The 10000-nt window shown below is 59.8% G+C and overlaps 2 non-coding genes and 1 pseudogene across 2 annotated transcripts in view; all 3 read right to left on the bottom strand.

The window, feature by feature from the left end:
* LOC145273601 (large subunit ribosomal RNA) overlaps positions 1–3317 on the bottom strand; it is a 5724-nt gene extending 2407 nt beyond the window's left edge. Inside the window, exon 1 of the ribosomal RNA XR_013866424.1 lies at positions 1–3317. This exon is cut by the window's left edge and continues 2407 nt beyond it. This is a non-coding gene — a ribosomal RNA (large subunit ribosomal RNA).
* A 593-nt stretch (positions 3318–3910) lies between these two features.
* LOC145273287 (5.8S ribosomal RNA) lies at positions 3911–4068 on the bottom strand. Its single transcript, XR_013866284.1, has one exon. It is a non-coding gene; the product is annotated as a 5.8S ribosomal RNA (ribosomal RNA).
* Positions 4069–4466: 398 nt separating this feature from the next.
* On the bottom strand, positions 4467–6837 carry LOC145273436 (small subunit ribosomal RNA; annotated as a pseudogene).
* Between the last annotated feature and the right edge of the window lie 3163 nt (positions 6838–10000).

The following is a 10000-nucleotide window of genomic DNA, read 5'->3' as shown; positions in this document are numbered from 1 at the left end:
CGGGCACGGCCCGACCGACCCGGTCCTCGGAGCCAATCCTTCTTCCGAAGGTACGGATCCATTTTGCCGACTTCCCTTACCTACATTGATGCCATCGACGAGAGGCTGTACACCTTGGAGACCTGCTGCGGATGGTGGGTACGGACCGACTCGAGAGCTGCGAAAACCGGACCCGGATTTTCCAGGGCCGCCGAAAGCGCACCGGACGCCGCCCGAGCCGCGGCGCTCTACAGGTACCTTTTCCGTATCTCCGGACGAGCCGATTCCACGGACATGGTCCTTTACGAAGAAGAGAGAACTCTTCCCGGGGCTCCCGGCGACGTCTCCGGGCTCGCTTGCGTCACCGCGGTTTCGCCCGGGAAGCGACGGGCGCCGCCGACATCGCTGCCGACAGCGTCGCCACCCCCGGGCCCTCTCCGAGTCCGGGTTCGGGAATATTAACCCGATTCCCTTTCGACGGGAGGCCGGCCGCTTTTTTTTTGTTTGGGCTTTTGATTCGATTCGATTCGATTCGCTTTCCTTTCACCTTTCATAACGGATCCGGCGCCTTTCGGGAAGACTTTCGCCCGCGTCTTAGGACCGACTGACCCGTGCTCGACCGCCGTTGGCACGGAACCCTTCTCCACTTCGGTCTTCGAAGGTCTCGTTCGAATATTTGCTACTACCACCGAGATCTGCACCCGCGGTCGGCTCCACCCGGGCTCGCGCCCTAGGCTTCCGTGCTCGCCGCGGCGCCCTCCTACTCGTCGCGGCATCGTTTCGGCGCGAAAGTTCATCGCTCCTCGCCGCGACGGTCCGGCATCGGTCCGTCGCTCCAGCGCCATCCATTTTCGGGGCCGGTCGATTCGGCAGGTGAGTTGTTACACACTCCTTAGCGGATTCCGACTTCCGTGGCCACCGTCCTGCTGTCTATATCGACCGACACCCTTTCGGGGATCTCATGGGCGTCGCGTTAGGCACCTTAGCCGGACGTTTGGTTCATCCCACAGCGCCAGTTCTGCTTACCAAAAGTGGCCCACTTGGCACTCGCATTCGAGGTGACCAACCGCCCAGCGAAGCGTGCTGGCGGCGGCGGCCGGATGGGTCGGCTCCGTCGTTCGGGAGAGTCGGCCCGTTCCACCCGTTCCGAGTTCGAGAGTAGGTCGAGGCCGTGAACGGCCCCGGGGCCTCCAATCGTTCGCTTTACCGGATGGAATTGCGACGATCGAGCGCCAGCTATCCTGAGGGAAACTTCGGAGGGAACCAGCTACTAGACGGCTCGATTGGTCTTTCGCCCCTACACCCGGTTCCGACGATCGATTTGCACGTCAGAGGCGCTTCGGACTTCCACCAGAGTTTCCTCTGGCTTCATCCCGACCGGGCGTGGATCGCCATCTTTCGGGTCCCTGGTCGCTCGCTACGCCAGAGTCGGCCGAGTCGTACTCGGAAAAAGGGGAAACCGACCCGGGGGTGATGCGCCCGCGCGCAGCGCCTAAACTCGACGACAAAATAGGACTAGTTCAAGCCGCGGGATCTCACCGATGGGCGGAAGGAGGATATGGAAGCTGGCGCCCGGCAATTCCCCTTTTTGGATGATGCGCCGGTCCCCTCTCGGGGAGGAGGGAAAAACAACCGCACGTCAGCCACGAGCCTTCCCTCTCCTATCTCTCTCGGGAAGAGAGAAAAAAGGAAAAGTTGCGGGCACCGCAGCAGCGACGGCGGAAGGCCGAAAACGCCGCGCCGGCGGGATCGGGCACGGCTCGGAGGCGGGTGAGGCGAGGAGAAGACGACGGCACGAGACCGACGACACCCCCCGACGACCCCCGGACGACTTTGCCACGACACCTCTCCCGATCGACGCCCTCCTACACGCTCTCTCGCTTTCGCTTCGCCTTCGGGGTTAGTCAGAGGTGGCCCCTACGACTCGCGAACGGCCAGGACTCCTCGGTCCGTGTTTCAAGACGGGTCGGGTGGGTTGCCGATGCACGTCGCTGACCCGGGGTGGCGGGCGGCTCGAGTAAAAAAGCGTCGCCGAGCGACCTCTCCGGAAACGGAAACGGGCGCGGGCGGGGTTGCCCCCGACAAGAACCCGAAACGTCGGCGAGGTGCGTGACGGCGAGGCCGCGCCAGTCCTATCCCGCCTCTCATCGCGCACGCGCCCGAGACGGTGGGGCGCCTAAGGAGCGACACACAGAGTGCGTCGCCCGCACGCGACTTCCGGCGGGATCAAAACGGACCGGCTCGCCACGTGTAACGGATCGTGTCAGATTTCCTCCGTTCCCGGCAGAAAGGGGCAGTTACGTTCGCGGGCCCGACGGCCGGTGGCCCCCGACTTCACAAGGTGGGAAGACGGGGGTTTTCAGGGTGATGAAACGCCTGCCGCCTACGGAAAAAAACCCGCGTGTTCGACCTGCACGCCGGGAACGGGTCGCGACGACGGACCGGAGGGGAAGTGCGTCCGGTGCCGGCCGCGCGGAGGTCGCGCCGAAGCGCCCGCGCCATGATTACGCCGAGCGATGATGAAGGGGACGGGTGCAGCGGAGTCGCGCGCGGAGGGAGCAGGAGGAAAGAAGAAGCGGCGGCGACGGATGCGGCGGGTTAGGGCCCGGCGGCAGCAGCGATCGAGAGGACGAGTCCCCTCCGTCGCAGCCAACCGACGCAGCCACCTACCGACGCCGCGGTCGTCACCACGTTTCCCTTCCCGCTATCCACGCGGCCCGTCTCCTTCGTCGGCGACGCGGGCACAAAAGCTGGAACCGCGGGGAACGAGTCCCCCGCGGACACGACGAACGACGACCTGTGCCGCGACGGCCTCTCTTTCAAGAACACACATCGAGTTTGGGCTCGAGCCTAGGCAGCACCGGACTGAGTCCCCCCGCGATCGCGGTGAGCGGTCCCACCCGTTTACCCCTGGGCGGTTTCACGTTCTCTTGAACTCTCTCTCCAAAGTTCTTTTCAACTTTCCCTCACGGTACTTGTCGACTATCGGACTCGTCCCGGTATTTAGCCTTGGATGGAGCTTACCACCCGATTTGGGCTGCGTTCCCAAGCAACCCGACTCTCGGATCGAAGGCCGTCGCTCGCCGTCCGCACCGAATGGGCCTGGCACCCGCCGCGGGCGGCCCCGATCGAGGGAACTCCGAACTATGCGAGACGAAAACGAACGGCTGCCTTCGACCCATGCGCCACACGTCCCGAAGCCTTTAACTTGCGACGGGATTCGGCGTTGGGCTTCTCCCGGTTCACTCGCCGTTACTAAGGGAATCCCGGTTGGTTTCTTTTCCTCCGCTTAGCGATATGCTTAAGTTCAGCGGGTCGTCTCGTCCGAGCCGAGGGCGGCGGTTTTTAGTAGAGTGTGGTGTTTGGAGGAGAGGAATCTCGATCGGTACCCTCCGTGTGACGACGGCTGGCCGATATAGCGCCCGTCCGACCGAAAATGAAGAAGCCAACAATTAAAAAAAAGCGTGGGTCCTCCCCATCCGACGTTGCGTTGCCTACGACGCGGCCACCTTTTTACGGTGCGACGGCCGTGCTCGTCGCGCTGCTCGAGGCGTCGCTGAGAGACACCTTCATGAGGCAGAGAGCGAGACGAGCAGGCGGCGCTTACGTCGGCAGTCGGTTAGGTCGGTACTTTTTTTTTGGTCTCCCTTCGGCTGCTTTCGGACAGACTCCTCCTGCTCCTCCTCCACAGTGTTTCTTCACGCGGTCGAAAAGGGAAAAGACTCCGCGGTCTGCCAGCGGGAGACGAAGGAGGAGGCCGGAGAGGGTTTTAAAAAAAAAAAAGACATTGAAAGGAGTCAATTCTTTTTTTATTTTTCTTCCCCCTCGTCACTCGCTCCTGCGACGTCCCGGTTACCACCGTGCCGAGGACCGGGCGGGCACGGGGACGGCAAGATGTCGTTTCGTTAACGGAGAAAGACATGTAACGTTCCGCCTCTCGACCGGACGTGGCCCCGAGACAAGGGATCTCGGGGCCGCAATGTGCGTTCGAGGTGTCGATGTTCACTGAGTCCTGCAATTCGCATCAGTTATCGCGGCTGGCCGCGCTCTTCATCGACGGACGAGCCGAGTGATCCCCCGTCCAGGGTTCAGCACTTGGTTTTTTTATATTAGTTTTTGTTTATATAGATTTAGTAGTGTGCGAGGAGGTCTGTGCGAGGAGGCGTGACGGCATTGCAATGTCGCGAGTAGTTTGTTTTTTTAGCTAGCGGCGGTGGCACAGCGGCTGCAAAAAAACAAAAAAAACGATAAAGCGGCGACAAGGCAAAGAAGAAGCGGCCATCACTTGCGGTGGGCGAAAAAACAAACAGGTGGTAAGACGCGGAAGCAAGCAAGAAGAGCTGGGGCTTTAAAAACCTCCGCGTCACCACAAATCTATCTCTCGCTCCGCCTTTTATAGGTTTGTTTGCGCGCATTCGAGGCGTTGACGCCGACAGACAGAGGAGGTAGGCCGGAAAACAACAAACCAGTCTCGAACGGGAAAACGGTAATGATCCTTCCGCAGGTTCACCTACGGAAACCTTGTTACGACTTTTACTTCCTCTAAACGATCGGGTTCGGTCGTCTTCTCCAGGCATCGAACGCCGAGGCGTAGATGCACGAGTGTCGTGACGGACACGTCGCGCACTGCCCGGCGGCGTCGTCGGCCAGATCCGAGGACCTCACCGGACCGTTCGATCGGTAGTAGCGACGGGCGGTGTGTACAAAGGGCAGGGACGTGATCGACGCGGGCTGTTGACCCGCGCCTACCGGGAATTCCTCGTTCACGGGGTTGGTTACAGGCCCCGATCCCTATCACGGGAGGTGGTTCAGAGGTTTCCCAACCCTCTCGGGCCGGGGCGAAGTCCCCGCTGATACCTCCAGTGTAGCGCGCGTGCGGCCCCGGACATCTAAGGGCATCACAGACCTGTTATCGCTCCGCCTCGTGTGGCTTTCTGCCACCCGTCCCTCTAAGAAGTGCGTGAGAAAACCGACCCGGACCCGAGCGCCACGGAGGACGCCGAGCCCGCCGTAAAAATCACTGACATCGGCGCACTAGTTAGCAGGCCGGAGTCTCGTTCGTTATCGGAATCAACCAGACGGATCGCTCCACCAACTAAGAACGGCCATGCACCACCACCCACCGAATCGAGAAAGAGCTATCGATCTGTCAATCCTACCGGTGTCCGGACCGGGTGAGTTTTCCCGTGTTGAGTCAAATTAAGCCGCAGGCTCCACTCCTGGTGGTGCCCTTCCGTCAATTCCTTTAAGTTTCAGCTTTGCAACCATACTCCCCCCGGAACCGAACTCTGGTTTCCCGCAGGCTACCCGCCGGGTCATGGAAGCGAACGCCGGCGGATCGCCGGTCGGCATCGTTTACGGTCGGAACTACGACGGTATCTGATCGTCTTCGAACCTCCGACTTTCGCTCTTGATCGAGGAAAACGTGCTTGCCACACGCCATCGCTGCAGTTCGTCTTGCGACGATCCAAGAATTTCACCTCTAACGTCGCAATACGAGTGGCCCCGACCGCTCCCTTCGATCATTGCCTCGCCGTAGACGGAGACCGACAGACGTAGACGAGGCCCTCTTCCATCATTCCATGCTTATCGTATGCAAGCTTGAACAGCCCGCTCTGAGCACTCTAATTTTTTCAAAGTGAACGTACCGGCCGCCGCGGACACTCGGTTAAGAGCACCCTTGGAGGAGAAACCGCCGACCGCAACACGCGCGCAGACAAGACACGAAGCAGGGACTCGGAGCGGACCGGGGGGTTCAAAAAAAAAGAGGAACGCGCGGAAAGGGAGAGGGAGAGAAGCGCGGGGGTCAGAGTGCGGGGATGCGAATGAACGCACCCAAACACACACACGTAGCACCCCCCCGTTAGACTACTCCCGGAACCGAACCGACGACCACTTGTTTTTTTTTTCCCGGATCCCGATCACGACCTCCTCGTCCACCTCGCCGGCAGGACCGCGTGGCGGGTATGCTAGCGGTTGACACCGGCGGAAAGGGCCGGGAATGCGAACGGACGACCAAAGTCAACGACGGACGATGGCGCCGCCGCCCCGGGGCCGCTTGCGCGACCACGAACCCGAGTTCGGACTACGAGCTTTTTAACCGCAACAACTTTAATATACGCTACCGGAGCTGGAATTACCGCGGCTGCTGGCACCAGACTTGCCCTCCGGTTGGTCCTCGTTAACGGATTTGAAGTGTACTCATTCCGATCGCGGGGCCTCGACAGAGTCCCGCGTCGTTATTTTTCGTCACTACCTCCCCGTGCCGGGAGTGGGTAATTTGCGCGCCTGCTGCCTTCCTTGGATGTGGTAGCCGTTTCGCATGCTCCCTCTCCGGAATCGAACCCCGATTCCCCGTTACCCGTAGTAACCACGGTAGGCACTTAACCGACCGTCGACAGTTGATAGGGCGGACCCTCGAGAGACCCGTCGCCGGGCGTGAAAGCTCGTGCGATCGACCAGTGAGTTATCCAGAGTCACCAAAGCGGAGCGCGCCGCCCTATGAGCCCCGCCACCGAACGGACCCGCGAGCGGGAACGCCGACGACGGGAGGACGGAATGACGCGCATCGGTCTCAGTCTAATATGTAGCGCCGCGACCCGGAACGGCCGACGCGGGTGCCAGCGCGCGAGGCGTGGCGACGACGGCGCGCCGACCGATCGCGGCCTGTGTCACATGTATTAGCTCTAGAATTGCCACAGTTATCCATCGCCTCCGAGGAGGAATACGGTCCCGAGGATTAGGTCCGGTTCCTGAGCCATTCGCGGTTTCGCCCGTTCTAATGCGTGGCGTGAACTTACACTTGCATGGCTTAAGCTTTGAGACAAGCATATGACTACTGGCAGGATCAACCAGGTATCGTTGGAATTTGGGACTTTGTTTCGACAGAACGACAGACCGACCGACCGACCGACCGACATAAGACAGACAACTACAACGACGGGCACGTGTTTATTTATTTTTCGAGGGGGTTCGCCGTCAGAAGAAGCGCGCTGCCCGCGCTGATGGCCTCTTTTTTGTTTCTCCCCTGACTTGGACCGAGACCGAGACTCAAAGAACGAAAGCGACCAACGTCGACAACAACAACGACAACGGCACCCTTGACAGCGATACATACGACAAACGACAAGCAGCACGACGGCAGTGCACACGGACATCGAGGGTCAAGGTGCAGACTGAACTCGCCGAGGTCGTCGTCATCGTGGTCGCCATCGATTCCGTCTCGTCGTCGTCGTCGTCAACGTCCACGTCACAGCCGGCCGAGAAGAGAGAACAGACGACAGCGTCGACAACAACAACATCGACAACGGCACCCTTGACAGCGATACATACGACAAACGACAAACAGCACGACGGCAGTGCACACGGACATCGGAGGTCAAGGTGCAGACTGGAATCGTCGAGGTCGTCGTCATCGTGGTCGCCATCGATGCCGTCTCGTCGTCGTCGTCGTCGTCTTCGTCGTCGTCGTCGTCATCAACGTACCAACCGACCGAGACGAGAGAGCAAGCAACAACGTCGACAACAACAACGACAACGGCACCCTTGACAGCGATACATACGACAAACGACAAACAGCACGACGGCAGTGCACACGGACATCGGAGGTCAAGGTGCAGACTGAACTCGTCGAGGTCGTCGTCATCGTGGTCGCCATCGATGCCGTCTCGTCGTCGTCGTCGTCTCCGTCGTCGTCGTCGTCGTCGCCAACGTCAACGTCAACATCACAGCCGTCATCGGGGAGGAGCTGGACCAGGGCAGCGGCGGCGTAAATTTTCCCGTCACCTTCGTCGTCGCCTTCGTCGACCGACCGACCGACCGGCGTCGTGTTCGTGCTCGGAAAACCGAGGAGAGACAACGTGCACATGGCGCGTTCTCGCAAGCGGCTCCTCGGTCCGATTTTTTTGGGCGGCTTTTTCGAGCTTTTTTTTTTTTTTCTCACCCTTTCGTCCGTGCGACGGCGAACGTTAGGGGAAAAAAAAAAAAAAAAAAAAAACGACAACAACGCGGCGGACCGGGCGAACAACATCGTCGACACACACGACATTGACGACCGGTCCCCCTTTTCACAATCGCATCGAGATAAAAACGAACGAGTCCGATTCGAGCACCGAGTCGCGAGCGGGAGGACTGTCGGTGCAAGTATCGATCACTGACGTGAGCGCTTCGCCGGACAGAGGATGGCTCATCCGGCAGCCGTGCAAATCGACGGTATGGGAAGAACGAACAAGAAGAGCAACGACTTGATCGGCGGCTTGGGAACTGCGGACGGTGAAAACGGGTTAATCGACTGCGACCACGACTGCTCGATCGATCTTCTTTGGCGCTAACAAAGGTGGAGGTGGCGCAAGAAGGGACTAGCGCTATCACCGTCCACGTATCAGAAGATGCGGCGGCAGACGTCGACGCTTATGCGTTGTCGGACGAGAAGTCGCTGCAGCACGTGTACCGCGAGCGGGACGTCCAAGGTTTTGCCAGACGGAAAGAAATCGGGTGTCAGCGAACGTTCACACGGCTGTGAGATCGGACGCTGACAGGAGTAGGAGGCGGCAGGCAGGCGGCGGTTACGGCGGCGGCGCCTGCTGCTGCTCATCCTCCTGTTTGCTGCGGCGACTTCCAGGACGGGAGAGCATCGAACAACGTACGTATGGTTACAAGGGGATCAGGATCTACATAGTGCATCCCCCGCGGCTATTTTTGTTTGTTTGTTCGCTCGTTCGTTAATTCGTTCGTTCGTTCGTTCGTTACAATGTACGTTTTTCCGTTCGACGGCGGCAGAGAGCGGCGGCGTTTCTCCCTAATCCGGAGGATTTATCGGTCGCACAGCGATGGGTCGTTCGGCCGATCATCGAAAGATTCGCAGGTAGTGGTTGAATGGCAGAACGGCAGCAACAACAGCGGCGGCTGAGAGCGGCGAACGCTGAGGCGGAAGCAGAAGCTGCAGCAAACGTATCGGCTAAACATGGTGGACATAGATATGGCTGACGACGCGGGTACCACGACGACTATGGAACCAGGAAAAGGAGCCGTTAGTTGTTCCAACATATCGTTCGACACGTCGAGCAGCCCTAGGTCCACGGAGAAGCACACACACGTACCACGTATTATAACCTAACGACGATGAGCGGGCGCACGGTTGGCAGGAACGAAGGCGGCGGATCAAAACAAGTTGGAGCGCGGCGACAGCGATAACGGTGACAGCCCTAGGCGGCGGAGATGCCACTTTCTGACGCCTTTGCGACAAGCCCGTAGAGACGTTCCGGACCACCACGAGGCAAAGAGTCGCTGCTCCGACGAACCGACACACCAAAGTGTGCTTCCTACCGAACATGTTTTATAAAACTTTCAAACTGGAAAACCCCAGAAATGGTGTTGGTATTCGTCCAGACCCACCTCCGACACCTGAAAATGGTGGTCAAAAAAAACGTCGATTATACGAAGCGACATTTCTGGTCGGCGATTTTCCAGTTTTACGCCTACTGCCACATGGGGATGTCGGTAGGCGTCGCAAAGTGCCTTCTCGACGCCTAGGCACACCAGGACTTTGTCATTTTTTTCCCCCTCGACATTCCTGGTCCGGTCTATTCCGATTTTACACCTACCGCCATGTGGGGGTGGCAGTAGGCGTCGAAAAGTGCCTTCTCGACCGCTAGCGACACCACTACTTTATCGAGCTCTGGAGGCCCGCACACCGACCCGGGGGCCGCGGAGTCGACCCCGGGGGCCTCCTGGCGTCGCCGCCGCTCACTTGGACGCCTTCCGCAACCTGTGGTCCCGCTCGGGGCCGCCGGGAGCCTCGCCGACCTGACCGGTGTCGGTAGGCGTCTGGAAGCGCCCGGCCGACCTGGACGAGGTCCCCCTGGCCCCCGGGGGACACCCCTTAGTTGGATGGGGGTGCTGTCCCGGGCACACATGCAACCCGCGGCCGCCTACCGACAGCCCCCTTCGCTCGATCGCTACTCCTTTCCAACATATGTCGGAGAAGCCGGGCGGTTGTGAAACCCCAGAAATGGTGTTGGTA

This window comes from Euprymna scolopes, unplaced genomic scaffold (assembly GCF_053919585.1).
Source record: "Euprymna scolopes isolate OS-2025 unplaced genomic scaffold, ASM5391958v1 sca1, whole genome shotgun sequence".
In the NCBI taxonomy this organism is placed as follows: domain Eukaryota; kingdom Metazoa; phylum Mollusca; class Cephalopoda; order Sepiida; family Sepiolidae; genus Euprymna; species Euprymna scolopes.
This window is presented reverse-complemented; position numbering and strand designations above follow the sequence as displayed.